Raw genomic sequence first — 7,656 nt, 5'->3', positions numbered from 1 at the left:
GCAGCACCGCGCCGCCTTCCCTCACCTGCTTATTAAAGGTTGATGGAACCCAGGGGCACCCACGCTCTGAGGATGCCCCTGCTCATGGGGAATGTGTCAGGGGGGTTTGGCTGGGTTCCCCCATTGCAGCTTCCACCTTGCGAGGTGACAGCCCAGCACCTCCCTGGCCTCCTGCTCCTTCGTTGTAATCGCCCTTAATGTATTGTACTGGCCGCTGTTAACCAAATGATAATTGCAACATCGATCTTGCAAATAAATCACCGCAGGAAACCCAGGCAGCTGCATCTCAGCATGGAGGTGAAGGGCAGTTCAGCCCTGTGCCGGCAGTGGGGCTGGCACAGCCACGATGCCGTCAGGGCCCCGGCCGTGCCCTGTGCTGGGCTGTGCCGGCTGCCCCTGAGCAGGGATGCCTGGCTGGAGGCGATGCTCGGGCAGGACCTGGTGCTCCAGCAGGCACCGGTGGCTCCAGCTGGCACAGAGCAGAGCCCGGGCACCGCAGCACATCCCACGAGTCCCTGTACCGGGAAGGGGACCATGCTCGCTGGGACCAGAACGACAAACTTGCCTTTCCTTTCTTCTCTCTCTCCTAATTTCTTTCTTCCCAATTTAAACTCCTCTCCAGGATAATGCAATAAAGACATGAAGCACCTAATTTTCATTGGGGGACAACAGACGCAATGGTATATTTACCCAGTCATACCATTATGAAATCCTACAATTAAGGCTTCAATCAGATAAATGCAATTACATAATACGATCTTATACGATATAATTAAAAACATCTGCAATCAAACTGAAGCCGATGGTACAGTAATCCTTAATCACAAATTACCCACCAGCAGCTCCAGTAAAGAGGCTCCATCCCGGAATCTGGTAGGATGCGGTGGCAGAGTTACGGTCCCCCCTGGGCACAGCCACCGCAGGAGGATGACAGGAGACCACGGGTGGCCGTAGGGAGCTGGCAGGATCCTCTAGGCCAGCTCATCCCATCCCAGCCTTGCCGTGCCCCAAAATTCATCCCACCTCCCATTTAATCCCATGAGCCCAGAGCCACCAGGGCTTGAAGTTCCCTGTTCCCCACCTCAGACCCAGACTGAAACCCCACCGGTGGTGGCCTGGGACACCAGCTTGGCAGGCACCATGTCACAGAGAGGATCACCTGGGGGTGTCCTCAGCCCTGCCGGAGGCTCAGGCTGGCAGCACTATGCCTGCACAGCGACTGGGGATGCTCCCTGGGATGTGCAGGTGGGAATGGGCTGGGCATCCTGTGATGGTTTTGGTTGCCCTGGCCACGCCAGCACCAGCAGCCTGGTGTTAGTGCCAGGATGGGCTGAGCCCCACTGGAGTGGGGCAGGATAGTGGCAGGGCTGCATGCCTGGCCCTGGCTGTGTCCCTGTGCCGCCGGCTGGCACCAAATGAAGACAAATGGGCTGGGTGACACATCAGCATCCATTAACAGAAGAGCCATGCCGGGGAGTGCTGGAGAGACATGCCAGCACTGGCAGGAGCAGTGGCAGCTCCCGGGCTGGTGTGAAAAGCACCGCAGCCCCAGGCCTGGCACCCCCTCTGTGGGGTCCAGGGATGCTGGAGGGCTCAGCTCCCACACCAACACCTCGGCTCTGCCCACAGCTGGAGCCCGCCCGCAGCTGTTGGCAGGGGCAGTGGGAGTTGGGGTCCCATCCCCTCCGCTCACACCTTGGCAGCAGCATCACCCCTAAGTTTTCCTTTTGGAGGTTGAAGCAAGCGTCAGCCCAGTCTGTTTCGGGGCACAGCACACCTCTCCCCCCTGGCAAGCTGTGGGAATCCCACGTGTTTTTGGCAGATGTGCACACCACGAGGGGAGTTGGGGATGAATGGAGCCCACCACGGGAGGAGAGAGAGAAGCAGGGTTTTAAAAAGCCCACAGAGTGAGCGTTGCTCTTTTGGCCCTTGCATTGGAACAGCCCCCCGTGCGAGAGGATGCCCATGGCTGTGTCTGAGCAGCCATGCCAGCTCCCTTCCGCTCCCGGCCCCGTGCCGGCGGTGGGCTGGGGGCAGCCGGAGGGGCTGCATGGCCCCAGCAGCACGGTCCTGCCACAGGTGCCCCCTACCACTCCTCTGTACCCAGCTGGATGTTAGTCCTGTTATTTAAAACAAAAAAAAAAAAAAAAAAAAAAAAAAAAGGAAAGATGGAGAGAGAGCATTATAGCTGTTCCTGCCTGATTGCAGCGTCAGGGACAGGGCACTTCCCATCTCCTGCCACGCTGCCCTGGCTCTGCTCCTGTGGCACCAGGCACTGGAGCTCCCTGCTCCACCGCCCGCCCCCAGCTCCTGCCCTCTGCACCCCGCCTCTCGCAGGCAGATGTTTTCAGGGGTGCAGATATGCCCCCCCCCCCCCCCCCAGTACCTGCCGCCCCATTTCCCAAGTGGCTCAGGCATCCCCAGGGCAGACCGTGGCACTTCCCAGTGTGCCCACACCGGCCGTTGGCAGCCGATATTCAGCTGATGCAGTGCCTGTGCCGCAGCTGGCCGGGGGGGTCAGGAGGAGCCGTGGGGTGAGGTAGGAGCACCGACCCTGCCAACCTTTTCCACCCCCTGACCTTTCCTGAGCCCCTCTCGGAAATGCCATGGAGCTCCTTGACCAGCCGGAATAAATGTCAGGGAAGGTGCATTGAATATTTCCAGGCGCTGCGCCGGGTGCTTGCAGGTGGGTTCCCGCAGTGCCACGGGCATCTCCAATGGGTGCGCGGTGCAGCCTGTCCCCATCCTCGTCCCTGTGCCACCCCGGTGCAGGGCTGAGCCGGGCGTGCTGCCGGGATGATCCGCGCTCGGCTGGCTGCGAGCGTTTAAGCAGAATTGAGTGTGTGTTCAGGCACTTTCAAACACAAGTAATCTTCATCTGGGAGACGGAAAGTGAAATATGTTATTGCCGGCCGCAGTAAATTACCCGTGCCAGCCCTCGCGTATAAAACATCGCAGTTGCTGGCCAGTGCACTCACTCACCCGCGCTGCGCTGGCTGCCACCCCCCCATAAATTACAAAATAAATGGCTGGTGGTCAGCCCTGACGTGGCACTGGAGCTTGCGTGGCCACCCCCGGCACCGGCACCCAGCCCAGCACCGGCTCCAGCACTGCACAGGCAGGTCCCGCTGGGGCAGGCAGGGTCCCGGTGCTGGGGGATGGTTTCCCCCTGGGAAGCACCAGGTCCTGCCAGCATGGCCAGCACGAACTGGGGATGGACCAGCAGCAGCACCACCATCGGCTCCCCGCACCCGCAGAGCTGCGGTGCCGGCACTGAGCAGCAGCACAGCGTGGCGGCTGGTTCATCTCCTGCTCTCCAGGACAGGGTCCCGCGTTGGGGCATCCTCAGCATCGTGGCGACGGGGCGCGTGTGTGCAGCTTCGTCAAGGCTAATGAGCCGCAGTGGCAGAGGCGACAGAAGCACCCGAGGAAGGCGGGAGGCGAGCAAGCAGCTCCAGCTCTTTTTTTTTTTTTTTTTTTTTTTTTTTTCTGGGAAAGGCCTTTGGAAAGCCAAAGCCAAACCCGTAAAATAAATAAAATAAATTCCTGCAACTTTAACAATCATTGTGTTGGATTTGGGAGATGTTATTCCTCGTGACAGACAAGGGCAATTATCTGCTATCCGCCAGCAGTTTTAGCCTAATTTCATTACTGCTGTGCAATTCTTCCCGAGCCGCTAGTCTATCACTGTCTCACAGAAAGGATTAGCCGGCACTTTCTTCATCTTCAAATGAATTTTAGCTGTCATGCCCTTGATGAATAGAAGAGGGAGGACTGCTAACCCACGCGAGCGAGCGTGGCAGCCCGGCTGTACCACAAGCACCTGCATCAGCGCTGGGACTGGTGCTCACCACTGAGCATCACCTGTGCCGGGCACACCGGAGTCACCGGGAGCAGCAGACGGGGCTGCTGGCACGCTGCGGTGAGCAGGGCTTCCCTCCGCGCTCACCTGCTGCGTGCAGGAGGAAGAATCAGCTGCGGGGTTTTCTTTGGGGGGTACATGTCGGAAGTGGGCAGAGCTCGAAGCCGGTGCCCGGGCGCAGCCTTTCTCCTGGCATCCAGGAGGAACTAAAATGACAGCATCTGTAATGCAAGGAAATAATGAACACGCCATCTTTCTCCCTCTCCAGAAGATGCTTATCTGTCAGTCTGGGCCACTGAGGAACAGAGAAAAGCAATTTAAACTTCAAAGCTGAAACTGCAAAGGATGTTGCAGGGAGAAATGTCCAGGCGACGGTGTCCCACAGGGATCTGCCACTGTCCCGGAGCAGATGGGTGAACTGATGGTTCGCTCTCCTGGCCGAGCTGGAACAAGGTGTATGGAGCCTGGCTCGATGGCCCCATGCCTGAGCACTCAGGGGATGTGCTGAGGGGTCTGGTCCCCACCAAAGCCTCTTCCCCAAACAGCGAAGGAAACTGCTGAGCTCATCAGCGTGGCGAGCGCAGATGCACCCCAGGATGCCCGGGGCAGGACGGCGGGAGCAGGTCCCAGCCACCATCCCAGGATGCAGGATGTCACCTTGCACAAATGACAGGCTCCGGAGCCAAGTGCCAGCACTGGGGGCTGGTGGCAGCCCAGGGACTCCGTTATTTTTGTGAATGTTAATTCCCAACCGGTGCATCGTCCCAGCAGAATACGTTAGCACCTTTAATGTAATTTCCTACTCTCTCTGAAATATCATTTTAATACTACCCAGCCACACCGTATACCTGCTCCCTAATAAACCTCTGCGACTTTAATGAACTAAATAGCAAATTACTTTTTTATTCAAGAATGAAATTTCATCATATTCATAATTCATATTTTATTTCAGACATCTGCTGCTGATTACATTACATTTAACTAAAATTAGATGATGCTCAGAATGTAATTAAGCCCCTGCCAAATTCTCTGGCCCACCAATACCAGCCTCGCTCAGCGGGGGCCGCTTGGAACCTAATATGTAATTAGGAGCTATTTTCTAGCTGTTTTTAAAGTCTGAAAATTAGCTGCCTTTATTAATCACACAGACAAATATAAAGCGGAGCCAACGCTTGCTGAAATTTCTAAAAAGGATTTTTTTTTAATTATACACCACATAGCGCTGAGACTCATTTTGAATGTTGATTTGTTGTGCACTGACATTTTGACAACTAGTTCTCAATTTGTCTGTCGTAGTTAGGCAACAACAAAGCAGACGGTAATACTTAACTTTCAAAACCTTCAGCGTGCCGGGAGGGAAGAGGGAAGGGAGAGATGGGGGGGCGGGGACACACGACACGGGCTCCCCGTGGGCACTCGCCTCGCTGGGGTGCAGCTGGGTACCCCGCATGCTTGGTGCTGAGCCCCTGGGAAGGAGGAAGCGCAGAAATCCCCAGTGCCAGGGCAGCAGAGGGCACAGGGAGCAGACAACGGCAGATGTCAGATCTGCAAATCCTCCTTGAAATGGCACTGGGGGGTCCCGGCTCACCCAGGAGCCCCTGGGGACACAGGGCAGCACCCAGCTGGGGCACCCCCAGATGCCACAAGCCCTCCAGGCTCCCCGCACAGAGTCAAGCACACAAGACACAGTGCTGAGCCCCTGCTAGCTGCGCAAGGGGGGGGGGGGGTCCCCTGGGTCCAAGAGGGACCCCAGGAACAGCGGGAGCCCCGAGGGTCCCAAGCAGCCCCCTGACCGCTCTGTGGCTGCATGCTGACATTTCCTCTCTCTTATTGACCCTTTTTCTCTTCTCTCTGTTATCTCAAATAATGTCACTGCCTCTTCTGCATCTACTCACCGGAGCAGAAAGAAGCTACTGCTGACACGGATTTAAGAAAAAAAAAAATAATACCATCTGTGCCTGGCAGGGGATGGGCAGCAAGTGGTGCAGTGTCAGGTCAGGGAGAGACTCACTGGGTGGGGGGACAAGAGCGCTCCTGGGGAGATGAGAGACACCCCAGCACTGCCCACTCACTGCGGCAGTGTGGCCCCGTGCACTGGCAGCATCTGCCAGCAGCGAAGGAAAAGGAAGATTTTGGAAGGATTTTTTTGTTGTTGTTTTGTTCAGGGGATTTTTGTCTGTATTTAAAAAAAAAAATAGTGTTTTCCTTCTTGCTGACAAGAAACACCAGCGCCCCACAGCAGAGGAAAGCCCCCCCATCTCCCTGGCCAGGCTCCCCGCAGCCCCATGCTCGCCTACACCATCCTGGCCACATGCTCCCCGATGCCTCGATGCATCTTTTCTTTTATTATTTTTTTTTTGCAAAAGGATGGAGCACAGCTTCCCCTCCCCTTTCCCGCGCTGGCTATTAGAGGCAAATCCAGGCTCGTTAGTCTTTCTGCAAAGCTCATATGTGAAAAATGAAGCTCAAGAAAAATTAGCCAAATTACCAGGCTAATCCTTCAGCAGCAATCGCTACGCCGCTGCACATCCGTAAAACAAGACCAGAGAGAGCAGCCGGGGCAGCGCAGCCAGGAAAGCACTCGTGTGTTTGTGGTGTGGCCGGGGAAAGGAGGGGATGACTCCGTGGGGAGAACATGCTCACTGGGCTTAAATGGTGCTTCCCTTTTGTTCCTAAAACCGCCAATTCAGGGAGAGACAGGGCTGTGCCTCCTTCTGCACCCATTGCCCCCCCATGGGGCACGAGGGTCCTGGGGGAGCAGCCGCTCCCGCTGCCGCAGCTGCCTGAGGTGCAGGGATGGGGTGTCCTGTATCCCCCCCCCCTCCCCGCTGCAAGGCAGGCGTGCAAAGCTCAAGGAGTCACAGGAGGTGGTTCCTGTGTGAAAGCTGGGGTCAGGTACGTGCCAGATGTCCCTCTGGTTATCACGGTGTTGTAGCGAGGCCCCTGTGAAGCCTCGGATGAGCCAAGCAGGGAGGAATACGGGGAGGAGGGAGCTCACAGATGGATGTGAAATCTGTGCTTACTTCTAACAAAACTGGGACTGGCTCCAGCTGCTGACTCCGGCAGTTCTGGTCCCTGTGGCACAGGGAAGGCAGAGCTCAGCTCTGGCAAAGCCCCGGCATCGGGGCAGGCAGCACCCTGCCCGGCAGCGCTCTGGCTGCCCTCATTGCCCTGGCCCGCGGGCAGCGCCCTTCCTGCAGCGGAGTGTCACAGCCCCCAGCCCCGGGTCACCCTCCTGCGCCAAGGATGGGGCAGCTGCTGCCACAAAACCTCACCCAGCTTGGGAACATCGCCCACCTCCGCTTTGGCTGGGAGCAGAGCGGGACGAGCAGAGGCAGGAGGAAACCTCTGGGGGTGGCCAGAGCCTTCCCAGGAAGGGCAGCTTGCACCCACGGAGGGTGCTGCACCCCCTGCACCCCACCACAATCCAGATGACTCACGCGTCTCAGCTGCAGGCTCAGCCACCGTCTTTCTCCGTGACGCTTCATCACACCCACAAATGAACCAAAGGCTGGCAAGAGAAGGCTGGAAGTTTGCAGGCAAAAGCATCCCTGGTCACAGGAACCTGCGGCACCCGAGGCCTCCACCTTCTGCCCTGACACAGCTGGAAGAAAACCAAAGCAGGGACAGCATACTCCAACGCTCCACTGGCAGCTCAGCAAACAGGAGGCCCCTGCACCGACCTGACTTGGTCAGGTGGTCTGTTTCAATCACCCCTTTTAATGATGATTGACACCAGCAAATCAAAATTTTTATTCTGTTCTTTCCCTCCATATTCCTCCAGCACTTGTACT

This window comes from Falco biarmicus, chromosome 1 (genome assembly GCF_023638135.1).
Source record: "Falco biarmicus isolate bFalBia1 chromosome 1, bFalBia1.pri, whole genome shotgun sequence".
Lineage (NCBI taxonomy): Eukaryota > Metazoa > Chordata > Aves > Falconiformes > Falconidae > Falco > Falco biarmicus.
Note: the sequence above shows the minus strand (reverse complement) of the source record.